Here is a 25391-nt window from a genome sequence, read left to right on the forward strand (position 1 = left end):
CTTCTGGTAATAGGAATGGTAAACATAAAAACATAAAAAGCAATGTCCAGAAGCTGATTTTAAAAGAGCCTTTTCCTTTTTTTTTTTTTTTTTTTTTGAATTTGTTGCATGAAATAGAGATTGTTTGCAACTCTTGTTTGTTTTTGGTTGTTGTTGTTTTCCTTTTCCAAATCTGTTCTAATAGGCTCCCTTTTATTGCACCTTTATTCCTTTCCTTGTGTTCTTCCTTCCACTTGCAAGGCTTCCCCTCTATCTACCACTTAGTCCATTCAGCCTATCAACACTCCTTACAACCCCGGACATGACTGCAGCCTGCATTGGCATCTTTCATAACCTACAGATCCTGTGTTCTAAGATAAACTGAAGTGTCATTTATTGTAATGCTTACTATATTCCATTAATGTCATTTCTTTCTGACAGAAACCTGTGAGTTAGGTAAAATCCTCATTTTACAAAGATAAGGCTCAAGATCATATGACAAGCCGAGCCTAAATTCAAACCATGACTATACCATCTATACAAATGTACTTTAACCCACCACTTGAATTTCCCTATTGTTTTCCCATCTGTGCAGATGCATCCATCTTCTTGAAAATTCTCATTCATTTAGATTAACCCAATTCTGACCCAACAGAATTCAGAGATAACATAATGTTTACTTTCCTCATTGCCCCAAGTAGACTCATACAGGGATGCCAAAACTTCTTGTGACAGGCATCCTCAGCCCTTTGCTCCTTTGCTAAGGTAGGAAATAAAAGTGATGTCAATAAGGGCAACTGGTACCCCAGTGTTGCAGTAAGCCTCAGAGGCTGGGAGGAACAGGATATGGAAGGCAGTGGAGCATGACACTGGTATGATCAAATAGAAGAATTTTGGTGTTACATGGGCCAAACACTTGGTAATGGACAATAATTTTTAACTTCTTATGCATGTAATTTAGTATCACACAGATGTGTCCCTACACTGGACAAATTAATTTGCAAGGGGGAAAAAATCTGTTTTTTTTTTGTTTTTTTTTTTTAAGGGAAAAAGTATTATCTCAGAAATGTTCATATCCTATCTAATAAAGAGGGGATATGCAAATTGACCATCACACCATAACAAGATGGCTACTCCCACAGCACAGGCCAAGTTCCTATAATGAGCCTTAAGGAGCAATTAGCAGGAACCTGAGGCTGTGTGGCGCTGGGCGAGGGCAAGGGACCTGAGGCTGTGCCCCTTGCCTGTTGGAGCTTGACAGGGGACCTCAGGCCATGCCCCCCATCCTGGTGCCAGGCTGAGAAACCTTAGGTCATGCCCCCCCTCCCCCCGCCAGCAAGACTGGATGGGGACCTCAGGCTGTGCCCCTCCGAGGCACCAGGCTAGAGGACCTGAGTCCATGCCCTATGCCCAGTAGGGTTAGATGGGGGATCTCAGGCTGTGCCCCATGCACTGATGTGGGGCCATGGGACCTGAGGCTGTGCCTCCTGCCATGTGGGGCTTGATGGGGGACTTAAGGCTGTACCCCCTACCCATGGGGCTTGACAGGGACCTCAAGGCATACCCCCTGCCCCAGTCTGGGCCAGGGGAACTCAGACCACACACCCCACCCCAGTGCTGGGTTGGGGGACCTAAGGCTACACCCCCTGCCTGGCAAAACTTGAAAGGGGACCTCAGTCTGCATCCTTTGGCCTAGGCCAGGGGACCTCAAGGCACATCCCCCCAGCCCAGGCCAAGTGACCTGAGACCATGCCCCCCCCCCCCCGGCAGGGCTTGATGGAGGTAGGGTCCGCCAGGTCTGGATCTAGCCCAAAGGGGGTGGGGCCGACTGGGTCTGGGTCTCCTGCAATTTTGAGGCACATATGGGTGGGTGGGGACTTGACTCTGGTTCCAGTGGTGATCCCCAGACTCTGACAGGAGGAAGGTTTTAATATACATTTTATCTCTGACACTTCTATTGTAGAGAGAGTACAAATAGCAATATTAAAATATTTCCTGTAACTAATTCCCTTTTAATGTGCACGAATTTTGTGCACTTTGCCACTAGTTAATGAATAAAGTAAGAATTGTCTTTATCACTGGTCATAAGAGAAAGGGTTCTTCTCTTGTTGAAACCAGTTTGGCTCTGGATAGAGAGTTGGCCTGCAGACTGAAGGGTCGCAGGTTCTATTCTGGTATGTACTTTGGTTGCGGGCATATTCCCAGTAGGAGGTGTGCGCAGGAGGCAGCTGGTCAATGTTTCTCTCTCATCCATGTTTCTAGCTCTCTATTCTCTCTCTCCCTTCCTCTCTGTAAAAAGTTAACTATATATATATATGAAAGGGTTCTTCTCAATACCACTCGTTCCTTTTGTTCTTTCTTTTGCCAGGTACACCTTATCTAATTTTCTGAAGATTATGCTGAATTCAACAATTATCACTGGCAGAACATGTTGCTTTTTTTACAGCACACTCCCAGAAAAGCTATGTAACATTGCTGCAGTGTCTGTGATGCCTGACACATTCACTCTGATAAATACTGCTCAGCAGCATTGTCTTCATGAACATCTGAAGGTAATTTTTCACCAAGTTAGGCTTTAGTCATTATGGAATATCCCATATGCAGACTATCTGCCCAAATATAGAAAAACAACCTTAACTTTCTCCACCATTGAAAATCTTCTATATTGTACATTCTTCATATGAAATCAGTTCTTGTAAGAAAGGTGAAGTAGTAGAAGCCCAAGAAGCATGAAGTCAGAATAGGTCATTCTAACAGTCTGTTGGCCTCTGTATTTGTCTCCAGGCCTCCAGGATTGTCACCTGATACCATCCAGTTGCAGCCCTTATGTAGGGTACAACATCTGCTTTCTACTGAACATCAACTCAGAAGTGGGGTCACTGGTTCTCAATGCTCATAAAAGGAGGCAAAAAGCTTAAGAGCGTGGAAACAGGGAAAATGCCCATTCAATAGAGTTACTAGTCTGACATCCATGGTGAACATTATTTTGTCCCTCAATTTGACTTGTTATTTTTCTTTTGGATTAGAACTCTACTTCTTCATTTTGGGGTCTGGGTATTTGGTCAGTGTCTCCTATTGGCCAGCTTTTGACTTGGACCCATTCTTTTCTATCAAAACATTAGGATCTGGGCCGAAACCGGTTTGGCTCAGTGGTAGAGAGTCGGTCTGCAGACTGAAATGTCCCAGGTTCGATTCTGGTCAAGGGCATGTACATTGGTTGCGGGCACATCCCCGGTAGGGGGTGTGCAAGAGGCAGCTGGTCGATGTTTCTCTCTCATCGATGTTTCTAGCTCTCTATCCCTCTCTTCTCCTCTCTGTAAAAAACAAACAAACAAACAAACAAACAAAAAACAAACAAAAAACATTAGGACCTGGCCTGTGTGTTAGATTTTATCCTTCCACCAAGAAATTTTAAAAGTGGGTAATGTATATTATTCAGCATCAAGGATGAAAAGAGGACTAAAGTGAGTGGTTGGAGGATATGGGTAGATGTGGAGGCAGATGAAGGGAGTCAAGGAAAAGTTTTACAACTATTTGTGTTTTTGGCATGTAACTATTTTTGGAAAGAGAAAGAAAAGGAAAATCCTGTCTTTTAAAAATTAATGTACTTATTCCTGCATTGCCCTCCACCCACTCATGCCCTCACCCCCTTGGTGTCTGTGTCCATTGGTTATGCTTATATGCATGCATACAAGTCCTTTGATTGATCTCTTCCCCTACCCCCACCCTCCCCTACCGTTCCCCTGAGGTTTGACCAATGCGGGGATAAGGATACGTATGTAATACCTTAATCAATAAAGAAAGAAAATAAATGTCATGACCAAATTTATAGGAGCCTTAATAAGAGGATTTTCCTTCAACTATTTCAGCCATCATCATTGAATTTGCTTGTGTGCAGTTGTCTTCACAGACTATCTTTTATACCTACAGATGCCTTTGCCTCGGGAGATTTATATGCATAACAAACAATAGTTATACGATTTTTCATTGGAGAGCATTTTAATACAATAAGCATTTATTGGCTATTTGTATAGTAGGCCCTGTGCTATAGGCACCTTCATTTCACCACATACACCAGTTGGATGTAGGTAATTTTAAGACACCACTTACATTTATAATACAGAGTCAGCTATATTTGTATGGCTTAAAAGATGCAAGCAGAGTGGTATATTGATTCTATGATCATATATACTTTTATAACAATTATATTGCAAATATCCCAGGAGAATCATTATTTACGTACTACAGCTACCTTGATTTACTGTGTACAGAATAAGACAATGAGTTTGTAAAATAAAAACTTTAAAAAGCAGATGTTCACAGATGTTGAGACTTGGGCAAGGTCATATGACCTGCACAAGGCCGTGAGAAAAGCTTGACAGAATGAAAATTAGGGAAGTTACATGCTTCTCACACATCCAAAAAGTTCTGTCATCACAATAGCAATTTAGTTATATTTTTCTAACTACTTTTTTTTCTGGGAAACATTTTTTTTAAACTTGGACAAATGATTTAAGAGGTTAGTTTTCTTAAGTGCAAACATAAATTAATGAGAATTTCTAAATGAAAATCAATGTAATATATTATTTTAAAATTTAATTTAAAATCATAATTCAGTTTTACTATAATATTTAATGGAAATGATTAAAACACAATAGCAGAACCATTTATCATGGGCTGCATCAAAAAATATTTAGCTGTAGTGGAGATCTGTAGAGGCAATTAAAATGCCCCACAAACAGATGGAAGGAGTGAAAAGTGCACCAAAAGATAAGTTCCAGTAATAAGACCTCCAGCAGAATAAATATTAAGTGGAAGATGGATCTAACAAATTCTGATATAAATATTAAAAATATATTCCCACTCAAGAAAATTAATTGTACCCTGACCGGATAGTTCAGTTGGTTAGTGTGGTTAGTGTCCTCCAGATACCCCAAGGTTGTGGTTTTGATCCCCAGTCAGGGCACATACAAGAATCAACCAAGGAATGTGTAAATAAGTGGAACAACAAATCGAGAGAGAGAGAGAGAGAGAGAGAGAGAGAGAGAGAGAGAGAGAACGGATGAAGAAATAAGAAAATTATTTACATTACATTGATCATATATGCACCAAGCCCTGATATTCTGGCCTACTTTTTCTTTTCTTCAAGTAAAAATAGAAAGCCAAGCAATTTTGAAATTTAATTCATATGTTATGGATAATGAATCTACTTTATTATTATAAAAGAGCATTATATATGAGGCTATTAAAATCCCTTGAAAAATCTGCAAACATTCTTACTTACTGAGCTGAATCAGTGTTATCCACCTGCTTCAAATATCTTCATATATAACTAAATATTACTTAGTTTCTTGCAATAAAAATAAGAAAATTAAGGGTGATGCCAGAGTAATTTGGAGAAGTAAGCTAAAGTAAAATTGAAAAACAGAGAGATAAAAACTAGTTACATAGCTCCTATATCATGAATACTGTATAACACAATGCAGCATATACTATTTGATATCATATCTAATAAAATATTAATATGCAAATTGACCATCACTCCAACACACAAAGATGGCTGCCCCCGTGTGGTTGAAGATGGGTGGACACAAGATGGCTGCCATAAGATGGCCAGCAGGGGAGGGCAGTTGTGGTTGATTAGGCCTGCAGGTGAGGACAGTTGGGGGAAACCCAGGCCTGCAAGGGAGGACAGTTGCAGTGGGACAAGGTCTGCATGGGAGGTCAGTTGGAGGGGACCCAGGATGGCAGGAGAGGGCAGTTAGGGGCAATTGGGCCGGCAGGGGAGCAGTTAGGCGTAGGTCAGGCTGGCAGGGGAGTGGTTAGGGGACAATCAGGCAGGCAGGCAGGCGAGTGGTTGGGAGTCAGCAGTCCTGGATTGTGAGAGGGATGTCCAACTGCCTATTTAGGCCCAATCCTGGTGTAAACGGGCAGTTGGACATCCCTTGAGGGGTCCCAGATTAGAGAGGGTGCAGGCTGGGCTGAGGGACAACCCCCCCCCATGCAAGAATTTTGTGCACTGGGCCTCTAGTAAATTATAATAGCCACTGCTATGAAGGAGAAGAGACTACAGAATAAAGTGAAACTCAAATATAGGCTGAATCTATATGTACCAAACATTCTAAATATCATTATAGGTAATGAAGTAAATAGTAATGTAGGGATTCACCATGTGCTTCTAGAACTTGATTTGCAGTTATTTGGTTTAATTCAGCAAATGTCTAGGTAGTGAGTATCATTATGAGCATAGAAGTTCTGAGCTAGTATTGTGATATATACTACTAAAAATGAACCAACTACAGTCTCTGCTTTAAAAAATATCTTAGAGTTATACTGGGTCAAAGTGAAAGATAAGACATGAACACAAACAGTTAAATTCTTTTTTAAAAAAGTATATTTTATTGATTTTTTACAGAGAGGAAGAGAGAGGGATAGAGAGTTAGACATCCATGAGAGAGTATCATTGATCAGCTGCCTCTTGCACACCCCCTACTGAGGATGTGCCTACAACTAAAGTACATGCCCTTGCCCGGAATTGAACCCAAGACCCTTCAGTCTGCAGGCTGATGCTCTATCCACTGAGCCAAACTAGTTTCGGCAAACTGTTACATTCTTAAGTAAACCAGAATAAACATCCAAGAATAGCTACAAAATATCTTTGCAAATTAGTGAATAAATAAAATGGGTTGACATTCTATCATACATTAAAATGTATTATTGAATTGGTTACTTATTGCTAAATAATAAACAACCACATAAAAATCTTAATGGTATTTGTTTAACTCAGGTGTTTGTGAATCCGTCAGGGACTGGCTGATCTAGTATAGTCCAGGGTATTTAGCTTTTTGGATACCCACTAGGATTTTTTCAACATCTGGAGGTTGACTAAGGACTAGCTCACCTAGGCTGACGCAGCTCCTATCTATGTCTTTCATCCTCTTCCTTGGTCTAGCAGGATAACCTAGATAGGTTCTTCATAGTAGTCCCAGAACTGAAAGAAAACAAGCCAAATTCTGGAAACACTTTTCAAGAGTCTCTCAGATTTCCTAAAATCACAATGGGCAAATCAAGTCATATGGCCAAACCAAGAATCAGAGTAGAAGGGTACTTCAAATTTCATAGCAAAATACGTGAATATATAATCTTATTGTTGGAGGTGGGATAAAGATTTAAAACAATAAAATCTATCACAAATATAAAGTTTTAAAATGAGGTGTACAGGTGAAGGAATTGGATGGCATACTATTAGAATATAATTTATAGGCCAGACTAAGACACTAGAATATCAATTTAGTTTATGATAAAAGGAATTATTCACAATTATTTAGTAAAATGAAGGCTACTAAACAAAAGGTGTTGGGAACTTTAGTTCACAATTTAAAATAAATCAGGTTAGATTCTTACCATACATCATATATCCAAATATTTTCCACATGGTTTACAAAATACAATATGAAAAGTGAAATCATAACATTTAGAAGAAAATATAGGTTATTAAGTAACTGATCTTGAAAGGGGGGAAAAACTTCTTAATTCTCAAAGGAAAAAATCAAAGTATTTCAAAACATATATAAAATGTATATTAGTAACAACAAAATTAAAGGGCAACTAGAAAATAGAATAATAATTCAGACAAAGGCTCAATACTTATGTATTGAGATTTTAAAAATTCATAACAAACTTACTAACATTCAAATTGGAAATTGACACAAAAAATAATTCATGAGTGATGTGAGGGAAGATGGTAAAGTAGGGTATTCCAGGAATCCATCCTGTCACAGAAACAACAACTGAACCTGCAGCAACTGTCTAAATCAATTACTTTGGAACTTTGAACTTATTATAACACTAGAAACATCCAGGGAAGAGCTTGATGAAGAGAACGGTAAATTTCAGGCAATTTTAGCCTTTATCCGTACCATCCTCTCTCCTCTCCCCAATCAATACCACTGCGGGTAGTTGTGCAATTGCTGCCCATGTTCTTGATACAACCTGCTAAAGTCAGGATGAGCAATGAAAACATTGCCCTCCTGAGATATAAATTTTGTTATTTGATTGCTGATTGCTGCTTTAATCATGGAGGCTCTAGTATAGAAATCAACCATTATTTTAATACCAAAGGGCTAATGCACTTCTAGCTACAACAGAATTTAAAAACACAAGAACCCCTTTTCAACCCTGTTAGAAGCCAGATATTTGAGGAAATCTTTGTCAGGTCATTGCAAAGACAATGAAAGAGAAACTTCAGTGACCACATACAGCAAAGATACACACTTTGCAAAAATAATTAAAATATAATTAAAGGATGTTTCTAGCCCATAACAAACAAAAACCCCAGCAATCAGATAGAAGTAAGAAAATTAGAATGAGAGGATTTCCAGAGTTAAAACAAGATAATACATAGAATGTCCTGGTCCCAACAAAAAATTCACAAAGCACACAAAGAAACATGAAAGAATGGCCCATTCACAGGGAAAAAATAAATTGACAGAAACCATCACTGCCACTGATATCCAGGCATTAGAAATGTTAGAAATATTGGAAATATTAGTCAAAGGTGTTAAATCAACTGTCTTAAATATGTTTTGTGAACTAAAGAAAAATATTAAAAGAACTAAAGGAAATCAGGAAAACAATATCTGAACAAAATGAGATGTATACTGACAGTGTCTTTACAGTATTGAAATCAGGGTGGTATTATTCAAACTAGTTTGTTCTAAGTTTAAGTTGCTAATTATAATCCCAAAGGTAATCACTGGGAAAATAATTAAAAATATACAGAAAATGGGAAAAAGGGAAATCAAAATGGTACACTATTAAAAATAAACTAAATTAAAAAAAAAGTCAGTAATGGACAAACTGAAGAACAAAATATATAAGAAAAGTTAAAAAAAAAAAACACCTCACTAAATTGCAGAAATAAAGGCTGCATCATTATACTTTATCATTGATCAAATTAAGTCTAAATGTATTAAACTCTCCTATTAGAATACAGAGACTGGAAGAATGGATTAATAAATAGGACCCATCTATAATAAATAGGATCCATTTATATTCTATCTACCAGAGACTCATTTCAGATATAAGAAAACAAAGAGATTGAAACTAAAAGAATAGAAAAAGTTATTCCATTAAAATAGTAACCAAAAGACAACCAGTCAGACAAAATAAACATTAAGTCAGAAAAGATTAAAAGACAAAAGAAAGACAGTATATATGTACAACAAGATATCTAAAAATTATAAATATGCACAACCTAACAAAGAAGCCCCAAAATATAGGAAACAAAAATGGACAGAATTGAAGGGGAAAACAGACAGCTCTGCAATAATAATTTGAAATTTTAATACCCTACTTTCAATATTGAATAAAACAACCAGGCAGAAGATCAATAATGATATAGAGAACTTGAATAGCATCAGGACTGACAGACAGAGAACATTCTTATTAAGTACTCAAGAGAAATTCTTCAGGGTAGACAATATGTTAGGCCACAACAAAGACTATAAATGTTAAGTGTTTGAAATAATACAAAGTATATTTTCTGATCATAATGAAATAAACTAGAAATCAACAACAGAAGATAAACTTGAAAATCCACAAACATGTGGAAATTAAAGAACATACTCAAAAACAACCAGTGGGTCAAAGAGGAAGTCATAAAGGAAATTAGAAAATGCCTTCAGACAAATAAAATAAAAATGCATACATTTAAAAATAAGAAAGAGCTCAAATTAACAACCTAATTATATGTAACCCAAATGAGTAGAAAAAAAGTTAACTAAATCCAAAGCTAGAATAAGGGAAAACATAATAAAATTTATAGCGGGGATAACTGAAATAGAGAACAGAAAAACAATTAAGAAATGCAACAAAACCTAAGGTGGTTCTTTGAAAAGATCAGCAAAATTGGCAAAATATTCATTAATTTTACTAAGAAAAAAGAAAAACCCTCAAATTACTAAAATCAGAAATAAAATGAGGATATTACTAATAAGTTTATAACAATAAAATGTTATAAGAGCATATTACAAATAATTGTAAGCCAACAGATAACAAATTCCTACAAATACACAAACTACCAAAACCAACTCAAGAACCAATAGAACTCTGAGTAGATCTGTAATAAATAAGAAGATTGCACCCAAAATCCAAAACCTCAAACACATCAGGTAGCTTCACTGGTGAATTCTCTGAAACATTTAAAAACAAATTAACACCATTATTTTTCAAATAATTTTTAAAAATCAAGGAGGCAAAACAATATCTAATTCATTCTATGACACCAGGATTATCCTAATACCAAAAATCAGACACAAAACTACAAGAAAACCACAGACCGATATTCCATGTGCATATTGATATAAACTTCTCAATTAAATATTAGCAAATAAATGAAGCAGAACATTTAAAGGATTATATATCATGACCAAGGAAAAACAATTCTTTAAAAACAAAGATGACAAAACACACAAAAATAAATCATTCTAGCCGAAACCGGTTTGGCTCAATGGATAGAGCGTTGGCTTGGGGACTGAAGGGACCCGGGTTCGATTCCGGTCAAGGGCATGTACCTTGGTTGAGGGCATATCCCCAGTAGGGGGTGTGCAAGAGGCAACTGATCAATGACTCTCATCGATGTTTCTAACTCTCTATCTCTCTCCCTTCCTCTCTGTACAAAATCAATAAAATATATTTTAAAAAAATCATTCTAGTATATACTACATTGAGAGAATTAAGGAAAATAACTGCATGATTATCTCTAGAGGCTATAACTCTGGTAAATATATATGCACCCAATAACCCAATACAAGAGCATCCAAATACATTAAAAAAATAATAATAAAATAAAAAAAAACGTCTAGAAGATATCAAGGGAGAGATCAACAGCACTACAATCATAGTAGGGGACTTTAATACCCCATTGACACTACTGAATAAATCCTCTAAACAAAAAATCAGCAAAGAAACAGCAATCCTAAAAGACTCACTAGATCAGATGGAATTAATTGACATCTTCAGCACATTTCACCCCAAAACTGTAGACTACATCTTCACAAGTACACATAGGACATTTTCAAAGATAGACAACATATTGGGTCACAGGCAAAGTCTCTTCAAGTTCAAGAAGATAGAAATCATATTGAAGTATGATAGCAACCATACTTGGGTAAAAATTGCTGTTTAATATTTTAACCTTGCTGTTTTGGGTTCTGTACTCATTTAAAAGTTATTTTGATTCTCTGAACTTATGTATGCTATCCCAATACCCCATTGATGATGGTTTGAATGTCCCATTGATTGTGATCTCACTGGTCATGGAAACACAGTTCCTCTGGGACCCAAGACATACGTATCCTAAATTGCCTCAGTAGCTACACATAGTGCATTCCTGTTGACTCAGTGATCCCAGAATCTGCATAGTACAATTATTCTAAATTGTCCAAGTGATCCGTCCCAGATAATGAGTTTCTGTTGATTCAGTGATTCGTAGATACTTTAGTTAACTAACTTGCTCAATTTCACTTCTGTAAAATCGTATGCTGCTGGCTTTTAATAAATGACTCCATAATTCGACTTTTTGAGGCATCCTTTGTAAGATGGGGGTTACAACACAACCATATTATCAGGTCACAATGGCATAAAATTAAAAATCAACTACAATAAAAACAATGAAAAAATAATAAAACACTTGCATGCTATTAGAACAATGATTGAATTACCAAAGAGATCAAAGAAGAAATAAAGAGCATTCTGAAAACAAATGATAATGAAAACACAACAATCGAAAACCTATGGGACACAGTGAAAGCAGTCATAAGATGGATGTTCATAGCTCTACAGATCTTCAAAACAAAACAAAACAAAACAAAACACACACACACACACACAAAAAAAAAAAAAAAAACCAAGAAAAATGACAATAAATGATCTAACCCTACAACTTAGAAAGACAACAAGAAATGCCCAGAGTAAGCAGTAGAAAGGAAATAATAAATATCAGAGCAGAGATAAAATAGAGACAAAAAAATACAAAAGATTAATAAAACCAAGAGCTGGTTCTTTGAAAGGATAAACAAGAATGATGAACCTCTAACCCAGGCTCACCAAAAAATAGAGAGAGGACCCAATAAACAAAATCAGAAATGAAAGAGAAGTAACAACCGACCCTGCAAACATACAAAGGATCATAAAAAAATACTATTAACAACACTACTCCAACAAGTTGGACAATCTAGATGAAATAGATGCATTCCTAGAAAAAAATAAAATTTTCCAAAACACAATCAGGAAGAAGAAGAAGAAGAAGAAGAAGAAGAAGAAGAAGAAGAAGAAGAAGAAGAAGAAGGAGAAGGAGAAGGAGAAGGAGAAGGAGAAGGAGAAGGAGAAGGAGAAGGAGAAGGAGAAGGAGAAGGAGAAGGAGAAGGAGGAGGAGGAGGAGGAGGAGGAGGAGGAGGAGGAGGAGGAGGAGGAGGAGGAGGAGGAGGAGGAGGAGGAGGAGGAGGAGGAGGAGGAGGAGGAGGAGGAGAAGGAGAAGGAGAAGGAGAAGGAGAAGGAGAAGGAGAAGGAGAAGGAGAAGGAGAAGGAGAAGGAGAAGGAGAAGGAGAAGGAGAAGGAGAAGGAGAAGGAGAAGGAGAAGGAGAAGGAGAAGGAGAAGGAGAAGGAGAAGGAGAAGGAGAAGGAGAAGGAGAAGGAGAAGGAGAAGGAGAAGGAGGAGAAGAAGAAAAACTGAATAGGCCGATAACTACCAATAAAATGAAGCAGTAATAAAATAAAATAAAATAAAATAAAATAAAATAAAATAAAAACTTCCAGCTAAGGAAAACCCTGATCCAGATGGCTTTACAAGGGGGTTGTACAAAACATTCAAAGAACTAAACTCTGTCCTCCTCAGACTATTCCCAAAACCTCAAGATGAAACTTATAAGCTCTTTCTATGAAGCCAGCATTACCCTAATCCCAAAACCAGATAAAGACACCACAAAGAAAGAAAATTATATAGCTGATGAACATAGATGCTAAAATCCTCAACAAATTTCTAGCATATCAGATCCAGCATTGCATTAGAAAGATCACACACCATGACCAAGGGGAATTTATTCCAGGCATGCAAGGCTGGGACAATATCTGCAAATCAAGAAATGTGACATATCACATAAACAAACTGAGAGACAAAAATCACATAATCATATCAATTGATGCAGAAAAATAATTTGACAAAATCCAACACCATTTTTTTACATTGCATTTTATTTCTTTCTTTCTTTCTTTATTTATTTATTTCAAATATATATTTCTATTGATTTCAGAGAGGAAGAGAGATATAAAAACATCAATGATGACATAAAATCATTGATCTGCTGCCCTCTGCATGCCTCTCACTGGGGATTAAGACTGAAACCTGGGCATGTGCCCTGACCTGGAATGGAAACATGACCTTCTAATTCATAGGTCGATGCTCAACTACTGAGCCACGCCAACTGGGTGTATTTTATTTATTTAATACACTCAGTAGCATTCAGTGTTCTGAGAAGTTTACAAATATCAACTCATTTAATAAATTTGATTTCTTGCACAACAAGGAGCTCTAGGTTGCCAAAGAAACAATAACAAAGGCAAGAGAACTAGAAAAGATTTAGTAACCACCTATGCCAATCACCTCTTCCTAATAGCCTTTCTATAAAGTGGTGTGAGTAGTATGTTTCTCAGGGGTTAGTAGAGTAAGCATGGGGAAGTTTTTCCCTCATTTCAAGTTCATTTTGCTTACAGGACAAGTGAGAGAGGGTCTTTTCTTCATTTATACCTGCAGTGTGAAAATGCAAAACACCACAGTCTCTTCCCGGTCCTAAGATGGGGATATTTCTCTCCAAGTTGGATCCTCTCAGGTCCAACACTCTTTATTGATAAACATTCTCAGCAAAGTGAGAATAGAGGGTTCATATCTCAACATAATAAAAGCCTTATATGACAAACCTATGGTCAACATCACACTCAATTGGCAAAAACTAAAGCCATTTCCCCTAAGAACATGAACAAGACAGGGATGTCCACTCTTACCACTCCTGTTCAATTGGAGGTACTAGCCATTGCAATCAGACAAGAAGAAGAAATAAAAGGCCTCCAAATTGGAAAAAGAAAAAATAAAACTGTCCTTATTCTCAGATGGCATGATATTGTACATAGAATACCCTAAAAGACACCATCAAAAAAATGACTCGATTTAATTAATGAATTTGGCAATGTAGCAAAATACAAAATTAACACCCAGAAATCTATGGGTTTTTATACACCAATAATGAACCTACAGAAAGAGAAACAAACAAACAAAAATCACATTTACCATTTCAACAACAACAACGAAAAATTAAGGTACCTAGAAGTAAACTAAGGAGGTAATAGACCTGTACTCAGATAACTACAGAACACTAACAAAAAGAGATAGAGGAAGACATAAACAGACGGAAGAACATAATGTGTTCATGGATTGATAGAATAAACATCATTAAAATGTCCATACTACACAAAGCAATCTATAGATTCAATGCACTCTCCATTAAAATACCAACGGCATATTTCACAGACCTAGAACAAACTCTCCAAAAATTCATATAAAATTAAAAAATAAATAATAACCTGAATAGCCACAACAATTCTGAGAAAGACCAAAGTTGGAGGAATCACAATACCAGATATCAAGCTATATTACAAATCCACAGTTCTCAAAACTGCCTGTTACTGGCACAAGAAAAAACATGTAGACCAATGAAACTCAGAAATCAACCCAAGCCATTATGCTCAATTAATATTTGACAAAGAAGTTAAGAAGATACAATGGAGTCATGACAATCTCTTTGAGAAATGGTGTTAGGAAAATTGGTCAGATACATGCAAAAAATGAAACTAGACCACCAACTTGCACCATAAACAAAAATAAATTCAAAATGGATGAAAGACTTAAACATAAGACGAGAAACCATAAAAATCTTAGAAGAAGCCATAGGCAGCAACATAGCAGACATATGTTATAGCAATATCTTTACCAACACATCTTCTAGGACAATGGAAACTAAGGAGAAGATAAACAAATGGGACTACATCAAAATAAAAAGCTTCTGAACAACAAAAGAAACCATCAACAAAACAGCAAGAAAGCCCACTGCATTGGAGAACATATTTGCCAATATTATCTCCAATATTTTTGAATCTCCAAAATTTATAGGGAACTCATACAACATAAAAAAAGGAAAATAAACAACCAAATCAAAAAATGGACAACGTACTTAAATAGAATCTTTGAAAAGAAGACAGAATGAAGGCCAGATATACATGAAAACATGCTCAAAGTCACTAATTATCCGAGAGATGCAAATCAAAATGACAATGTGGTACCATCTCACACCTGTCAGAATGACTATCATCAACAAATCAACAAACAAAAAGTCCTTGTGAGAATGTGGAAAAAAGAGAACCCTCATGCACTGCTGGTGGGAATGCAGACTGGTGCAGCCACTGTGGAAAACATTATGGAGTTTCTTCAAAAATTAAAAATGGAACTCCCTTTGACCCAGTAATCCCACTTCTGGGCTATATCCCAAGAAACTAGAAACACCAATCAGAAAGGATACATGTACCCCTATGTTCATAGAGACACAACTTACAATAGCTAAGATTTGGAAACAGCCTAAGTGCCCATCAGCAGATTAGTGGATTAGAAACTGTGGTACATCTACACCATGGAATACTATGCTGCTGTAAGAAAAGAACAGCATGGATGGACCTAGAGAGCATTATGCTAAGTTAAATAAGCCAGTTGGAGAAAAATAAATATAACATGATCTCATTCATTTGTGGAATATAATGGACAGAAATAGATCCAGAGATACAGAAGCATCAGACTGTCAAACCTCAGAAGGAAGACAGGGAAGGGTGGTGTGTTAGAGATTAACCAAAGGAATTGTATGCATGCATATAAGTATAACCAATGGACACAGACACTGAGAGAGTGAGGGCATTTTCTGAGGGTGGGAGTGGCTGGGTAGCAATCAATTGGGGGGGGGGACATATGTAATATTTTAAATAATAAAGAATTTAAATTAAAAACAAATTATATGACTATCTCAATTTATGCAGAGAAATTATTTAACAGAATAAAATACCCTTTTATGATTTTTTAAAAGCCACTAAACTAGAAATATAACTTCCTCAACATGAAAAAGGCCAAATATTAAGAATTCACCACTATGATAATACTCAAAGTTCAAAGACAGAAATATTTCCTCTAAAATCTGGAACAAGACAAAGATGACGACTTTTGCCATTTCTGTTCAACATAGTGATGAATGAATGGTCTAGCTATAGCAATTAAGCAAGAAAAGAAATGAAAAACATTCAAATTGGAATGACATGTAGATGACATGGTCTTACATGTAAAAAATTCCTAAAGATTATACACACACACATGCACACACACATACACCTGTTAGAACTAATTAAAAATTCAGCTAAGGCAGAAACGTGTTTGGCTCAGTGGATAGAGTGTTGGTCTGTGGACTGAAAGGTCCTGGTTCCATTCCGGTCAAGGGCATGTACCTTGGTTGCAGGCACATTCCCAGTAGGGGATGTGCAAGAGGCAGATCAATGATTCTCTCTCATGGATGTTTCTAACTCTCCATCCCCTCTCTCTTCCTCTCTATAAAAAATCAATAAAATATACATATATAAAAAAATAGGCAGCTCATTGATGATTCTCTCTCATTGATGTTTCTAACTCTCTGTTTCTCTCTCTTCCTCTCTGTAAAAAGTCAATAAAATATGTTAAAAAATTCAGCTAAGTTACAAGTTATAAAATCAAAACACAAATATCAATTGCATTTATTACACTAACAATAAAAAATCTGAGAAATAATATTTTTATCATTTACAATAGAATCAGAATGAATAAAATATTTAAAAATAGAAATAATCAAGGGTGTGAAAGAGTTGTACACTAAAAACTATAAAACATTACTGAAAGAAATTTAAAAATATATAAATAAAAAACAATACAACCCATGTTCATGGTTTGGAAGACTTATTTTTAAGATAAAAATACTAATCCAAGTAATCTACTGATCAGGCCATTCTAAAGGGAGGAAGATCCTAAAAGAGACAAATTCTTTTTCGAAGAGAAAAAAAATCAAATCACTGGCAAAAAATGGAAGCCTATGTCTCAATCACACATAAGCTGTATACTTTGACTGATAATTGTGCAGGAGTTTCCCTAGCTGTAGATTAGGACCATCCTTCTACAGGTTATTATTTCCCCCCTTATGTCTAGCTAAGGGACTGTTCAAAATTACCTCCTATGCAAGATTAGGATATTATCTCAATCTAAACTGACTATATTAACTCCTGTTGAGAAGTGGAGATGTGGAACTCTTAACTATTTTGGCAAAGTAAATGATATTTTATCCTTTCTTGCATTTGTCAATGTTTAGACCAATTATCTACATAATTGGATCAACTACCCCTTTTTTGGTGTTGTTATTAATCCTTACCTAAGGATACTTTTCTATTGATTTTAAGAGATAGTGGAAAGGAGGGAGGGAGGGAGGGAGAGAGAGAGAGAGAGAGAGAGAGAGAGAGAGAGAGAGAGAGAGAGAGAGAAACATCCATGTGAGAGAGACACATCAATCGGTTGACTCCCAGAAACACCCTGACCAAGGCCAGGAATTGAGCCTACAACCTAGGTAAGTGCCCTTGACTCATACATTTATTTATCTTGTAGAGCTGTAACACCCAAAAATATTAAAAAATCAAATGTAAAAGGGTATCAACAAAAGAAAAGACTAACGGTGGTATATTCAAATAATGCAATAGTATATAGCAATTTAAATTAAAGAAATAGAGCTACTTGTACCAATATGGATTTAAGCTCAAAAACATATGATTGAGAAAAAAATAGGTTGCAGAATGATATAGTTAGAATGACACTATAACTATTTATATGCAATTTATGTACAATTTTAAAATATGCAAACCAGTCTCATAAATTAGCATTGATACATGCATATGTATGAAAATATATCAGATGAAAGTTGTTTATTACCTTAAGGGGTAAGTGAAGGTAAAAGAAACAGGAAAGGTACCACTAATATTTTTTAAAATATCTGAATCTAATATTGAAAAACAGTAAAACTTAGTGGTAAGTACAAAAAAATATTTGTTTAGTTATTTAGTTATTATCTATTACTCTCTAACAGCTTGATATTTATCACAATTTTTATAAAGAGAGGAAAACATACTACATGATTAATAGGAACAGTATGTAGATTAAACTATAGTGCTTGACACTTAGATGTACTTGATATATTTGGAAAATGACTTACTGATTGAGTGAATGAATGAATGAATGAATGAACCTATAAAACAGCCATATAAATAGAACTTCTTCCCTTTGTCTTACCTTTCTCACCATAAAGATCCTTAACTTTAGGTCCTCCCAATGCCAGCTTGCATAAACAGTATCTTTTGGAGGCACTTTAATTTAGGGAATCTGGAAACAAAAGTAAGAAAGAAAAATGAATTAATTGAATTTGTATGTTGAGTAACAGTTACTGGCATCTCTGTCACAGTTCCTTTTCTTTAGAACAGGGATTTCTTTAAAAAAAATCTTTCTGGGGTGTTCTATAGATTCCTCTGATTCTAACTCATTAAACATAAGAACTGTTGTCTGGAACACATTCTAAACTTGTCTCCCGAAGTGGGGGAACAAAACCGGGTGATCTTTATTGAAGGACATTAATGCATCGCAGATAAGAGGATTAACTCATACAAACAATGAACTTCTCTTTTGTCAATATATTCTGTCAGTTTATTTTTATTACTGCACTGCTAAACAGCTGCCAGTAAAAAGAAAATATAGATATTATCATTCTTCAATGTTGATTTGTTTTTCAAGATGACAAAAAAGAACAGGGGACTTCAAAATGGCTGCTATAATTCTGTAAATAAATTGAAAACATTTTTTCTGAAGAGGTTGAAAAATAGTACCTCATAATAAATGTTATTGTCTGGTAAAGGTAGTCTTAAAATAATACATTACAGGTATTTAGAGATAAAAGGGAACATAAAGAACCTAAATCTCTCCCAAAGATAATATGGGGCCCGGTGAAGGAAAGTGGCTTGCTTTAAACCATTCATCTAATTACTGGCAAAGCCAGGATCTGAGTACTAATCTCCCGATCCCTGGTTTAGTGCACTGTTCACAAACATCTGATTCATACTTACAACCATTCACTATTATTTTGAAAATTCAGGGAGCAAAGAGGGAAGAAGCAAGTATGCTCTGTTGGAAGTAGAACACTGAAGTGCATACTAGTATGTTTAGCTTCAATATGATGCAGCACACAGAGCAGTCTGAGCATCAGTGTAAACTACTGTAACCAGTTACCTCCCCGAGTATTGGACATGAACCTCGGCAGGTTCACTAACCTTTCATCAGGGAAAAAGTTCATTGAGACTTCCTAGAAGAATGGGAATTTTGACTCATTTCATTTAGAAGTATAAACCATGGATCTTCTTTTTTTTGGCACTTTTAAATTATTTTAGTTTATAAGGTATTCCAGAGCAAGAACCCTGTGTGTTCTACTAGATCCTAGCCATACAGCTCCTTAGAATTACTTTCCCAGATTCTGGAACCTCTGCACATCTACTGAACCAGAACCTGGGAATCTGTGTTTTTAAAATGTGCCCCCGTTATTTGACCCTAGTTCAAATCAGGCTGATGTTACCACTGGTTTTGTTCATTTCTGTATCTGGGTATAAATTCAGGCACTGAATGGCAGCTATACTGTTCCCTCCCTTTATCATTTTATTTTAATTAATTAAATTTTAATTCTTTATTGTTGAAAGTATCACATATGTCCCCTCCATGGTTCATTTGAACTATCTGCTTATTATTCCCTTATTATACCATATCTAATTTAAGAATATAAAAGGCCTTTTATTCTGCTCAAACCTAGAAAAACACACATGCACACACATACACTTTTTTCCTATCAATTGTCTGACCTTATGCTGGTAAGGATCAAGGCGATATAGCTAAATAGCCATGCTACTAGAAAACAGCTTTTTACCAAATTTTACTTACTGGGATAAGTGTATTACTATGCAAGGGGGCAAGTAATATACCCAAAAGAGATGATAAGGGTGAATGGGATCTTCACAGCAATGGCATTTGCCTAAAATAAAAGTTGGAGAGGAAAAGTAATGGCTGCCCCTTAACATCAGTGCATCAGAGCCTGGGTTGCTCTGTCTGGCACTGAGATGAGATGAAATACATGTTCATGCAATTGTTTCATGCAGAAACTTTTGATTACGGAAAACCAAATAAGGTTCAGTGATCAAAACAACAGCCCCCTGCATGCAGCCTATGGGATCCAGGCTCATGCCTAATGTAGAAATCTGAGACTTAAAGAAAAAAAAAAAAAGATTCTCTAGAGAGAAAGCATACAGGTTAATTTTTGTTTGTTTTTTTGTTTTTGTTTTTTGTTTGTTTGTTGTTGTTTTTAACAAAATAGGAATATGAGGGGCATCAGCCTAGAAAGGCAAGAGGTGTTTGTTTGTTTTTGTTTGTTTGCTTTTTAAAAATATATTTTATTGATTTTTTACAGAGAGGAAGGGAGAGGGATAGAGAGCTAGAAACATCAATGAGAGAAACATGGACCAGCTGCCTCCTGCACACTCCCCACCAGGGATGTGCCCGCAACCAACGTACATGCCCTTGACCGGAATCGAACCTGGGACCCCTCAGTCCGCATACTAATGCTCTATCCACTGAGCAAAACCGGCTTTGGCAAGGCAAGAGGTGTTTTAATGGCTAAAACTAAGTAATGATTTAGTGGCCCTGGCTAGGTAGCTCAGTTGATTGGTTTGATCCCTGCTCCGGGAATATATAAGAATCAACCAATGAATAAACCAATTGATGTTTCTCTCTCTCTCTCCTATCCTCTCTCTCTAAAACCAAGTAATCAATCATTCAACCAATCACTAAAATTTAAATTATGATTTAGTGGAACAAGACTGAGTGTGAATTTTTATACTAAGATTTCCTCAATGTGATGAGACTTTTTTCTAGGTCCAAAATAAATGTAAAATTAATTGGGCAATTCAAAAATCTAGCAAGTATTTCACCAGTGAAAGTATCATAACGGCATATGTAAAGGTAAAATAGAAGCTGTAAAAGGGAAATTCTGTCAAACAGGTAAATTTTTCAAAAGAAAATCCTCTGGTGCGCATAGATGTGAGCTACGGTAAGTACAGAGAAATAAGGCACTTTCTTCTTTAACATTTCAATAGATGACCATGTTTCTAGCCATCCCAGCCAAGACCCAAACAAACCACATGCACTAGCGAGCCACAGAAGATGCAATTAATTATTTTACTGTGAATGCTTCACTTTAGGATTACCACTTCTTTTCATTTGCTTTGATATTATTGTAAAACTACAAAGTCAAAGGAAAATCAATGATATATTACAGCATTGCTAAATAAATGTTTTGGCTGATTTTATTGGCAAGATATACAGGGGTGAAAGGAAAAAAAATTGCAAAAACAAAACTAACAGACTATTTCATTGATGCCTATTCATCAAGCTTTTGTTTTCATCATTTCTCAGTTAACCCAACAGGATCCATTACCATCTGCACACTTCTTAAAACCCCATCACGTTCAGTAACTCACATTTCTGTCACTGCTTTGAGGAGCTTTTACCATTACTCAGTCTCAATCAAAGTATCACATTGTCCTGGATTTTCTCACCTTTTATATGACTAGTCACAAACTGGGTTATTAGATTTCGGTGTAGAAAACACTTTGGTTAATCAAATATCATCATCAGATATGATACACATTTACTGGCCGTATGTCCCATCTCACAGTAATAGAACCATTATAACTGATGTTGTTACAAGGTGTTTTCTTCTTAAATGGCAAACAATCTTCAAAGTAGCTGCCCACTAGATTTAACAAGAATCTGATGCATTCAGCAAATACATTGTTTTAGTTTTAGCACTGGGCTTGTATAAGAACCCTTAGAGTTTTTAAGACCTGTATTAAGGACTGGCAAGTAAATTCTTATGCAAATTGGACATAAGAAAGGTAGGAAAAGTCATTCTCTTTAACAGGCTACTTGGTGTAAAACTGTGTGTGTAGTTACATAGTTACAACAAAAATATTTTGTGTTCCTAACATTGCTATTAACAAGTAATGCCTTCAAGTACAAAGATTTGAATTGTTCCGCATATTTTCTAGGTAGATGGAGATCTAGCACACAGGAATTATTTTTATTTCTTCTTTAGCATGTCATTCCTCCCTAATATTTTTTAATAATAAACCCAAAACCTCCATTTTATTCCATATTTGTGTAAAAACAAAGTTATGAATTCTATAAAATAGATCAATGCAGTTCCTCTAAAATTATATTTTTACTAGAATTTTGTGCACTGGGAGGAGGGGGTCCCTCAGCCTGCCTGCACCCTCTCCCAGCCCAGGACTCCTTGCTCCGTACAGCCCACCTGCTTGCTGCTCCTTTCTAAGCGCTGCTGCGGAGGCCAGAGAGGCTCCAACCACCACTGCTGAGCTCCCAGCCTTGAGCCTGGCTTCTGGCTGAGCAATGCTCCCCCTGTGAAAGTGCACTGACCACCAGGGGGCAGCTCCTGTGTTGAGCATCTACCCTCTGGTGGTCAGTGCGCATCATAGTGACAGGTAGTTCCTCCAGTCAATTTGCATACTAGGGTTTTATTACATAGGATATCTCCTGATCTTCCTCAGGTAGCAGTTAGGACCACAATGTGGGGGATCCAGGGTAGGCTACAGAGGGTCCATCGTTTCATAGAAACTATATCAAGTTGTATGTGTGTGTGTATGCACACAAATGTGTTGTGCACACATATTTGCTGTTTCTCAACAGCAGATTCATATATTTCATCAAATTCCCAAAAAGATACAAGGCAATGACTTACAAACAGTTCAGAGACCCAGACTTAGAAAATCGTATGGTTTCCATGTGGTTGTCATTTTACAATGTATGCATTTAAAAAGTTAGGAGCATGTGCTATAGAGTCAGAAGGACCTAGTACAAATCTCTGCTTCACCACTATGTGATACTGGGCAAGTTACTTTGTCTTTCTGAGCCTCGGCTTCCTACACTCAATATGCAGATGATAAATGCACCTATGTAATAAATTACTCAGAGGGCTTAATGAGATAAAGTATGTAGAGCCCTATGGGCCACATATGTAGTAAGTGCTAAATAAAGAGTTAGTATCATTAGGAAGGCACTAAAACGTCTCTGAGAAACTTTCATATGTCAAAAAACAGTGGGCATATTGTCATGATTTCAAACATCAAAATTAAAACTGCCAAACTTCACCTTAGTTGATCAGGGTTCCTGGATTCCTTCTATACCTGTCATAAAATCAGATTTAAATGAAGAACATATAAGCCATGTTCTCTGAAATACATATATTTTTCCATGATTAATTTGATTTAAAAAATCAACAATGTACTGTGGTTTTACATATCATAAATCATAGACATACACGGTTTCAAAAATGCAAATAATTGTATCATTTTCTGTTCTATGGATTATATTTCTTCATATAATTAGCCCATTTTTCTCTTGGATTTTTTTTTTTTTACTTTTACTTAAAAAAAAAATAAGGTCTGTGTTCATTAGGGATACTAATATGCTAAAAGTATTCCAAATCTTTTCTCAGTGTGTTGTCTTTCAACATCATCCATGGTGTGTCTTTTGGTTTTTTAATTATCTTTATTGTTGAAAGTATTGTAGAGGTCCCCATTTTCCCCCCATGACCCACCCCACCCTTCTCTTCCCCACCCCCAGGCCTTCACCACACTGTTGTCTGAGTCCATGGGTTATTAATATATGCATGTAAGTTGTTTGGTTAATGTCATTCATAGTTTTTATTTTACTTTATTTTGAGAGGATATAAGTTTTAATTGTTTAAAAAAATCTGTGAAAATTTCATTTATGACATCTGTAGTTCCTCTCTTCCTTAAAGATTAAAAAACACTAAATTTTTTTCTAATAATATATTTTATATTTTGACATTTATATCATCATTTCATTTTGAATTAATTTTTGTATATATTGTGAAATAGGAATATATACTTATTTTCTCCATATGGATAGCAAATCATGCCAATACCATTAATTTAGAAAATCATCATTTCCAGGCAGAATCTATAATAATAAAAGGGTAATATGTGAATTAGACTAAAAGTTATTTCTGATGAAGCTAGGGCAGAGGGAGCAGAGGGAAGCCAGTGTGGGTCCTGTGCCTGTGGGCGGCCTGAGGAAAGAGGGAAGCAGCCCAGGTCCCAGGTGCCTGCCTGCGGCTGGAGGAGAAAAGCCCAGGTCCCAGGTGCCAGAGGGAAGCTGGTGCCAAAAGCTGGGGGAAGCAAGGCCTACTCTTGCACAAATTTTTGTGCATCGCGCCTCTAGTTAAAAGATAATATTTGTCAAATATGAAGTTCCAACATATATACACTCAGGTGTGTTTCTGGACTTGACAATGGCCTCAGGTTTATATTGCTGAAGAAAACCAGAGTCTGACAGTGATTATAGCAGTAAAAATAAATTTTATTCAGGACCATTGCAATAAGAGAATAGAACCCTCAGAGAACTTGGCTCAGTTGCTAATATACCAATGACTAGTGGAGATTTACAGTAAGGAAAGCAGGTTGGGGGTGGGGGCAGTAGTGAATGGAAAATTACCAAAAGTACATCAAGAATAGGGGGAATTCTTACTATGCTAACCTAATAGAATTGTTGTTGAAGACAGGCAAGAGTAATCAGATTACATGTGGGGGCTGGTGGAGAATGAGGAATTTAACCAGATACCAAGGGTGATCAGATATCAAGGGTGGCAAATTCTCTCTAAACTAATAGCAGGATTCATACTAAAACTGAGCAGTGCAGGCTGGATAAAAAGCAGCACTGAAACCCAAAGTCAAGACTTCATTGAGAAGAGGACTTGGAGGAGCCTCATTAAAGTTTGGTCAAAGAGAGCAGACAGATAATATCTATCTTCTGTCCTTATCTTCTGATGGGTTTATAAGCCCAGTCTTAATATCTAGCAAAACTAATCCCCATGAGGTATTTTTTATTTTCATGGATTTCTTAAATATTCTCAGGCAGTAATTCTTACATTTGAACTCAAACAGTTTAATATGGTTTCAGTAAAAGTGTGTTTGTGTTTGCATGTTTATGTTTTAGTTGTATTGCTTTTGTATGGGAAATTGGCTTGAGTTGACAGTTTTTAAAACCCTTTTTATACAGAAACATAGTACAGGTCTTCATTTTGAGAGACTTACTTTAAATCTTCAAGAAAATGTTATAGCTATCT

The sequence above is a fragment of the Pipistrellus hanaki genome (assembly GCF_964339955.1).
Source record: "Pipistrellus hanaki genome assembly, chromosome: X".
Classification (NCBI taxonomy): Eukaryota; Metazoa; Chordata; class Mammalia; order Chiroptera; family Vespertilionidae; genus Pipistrellus; species Pipistrellus hanaki.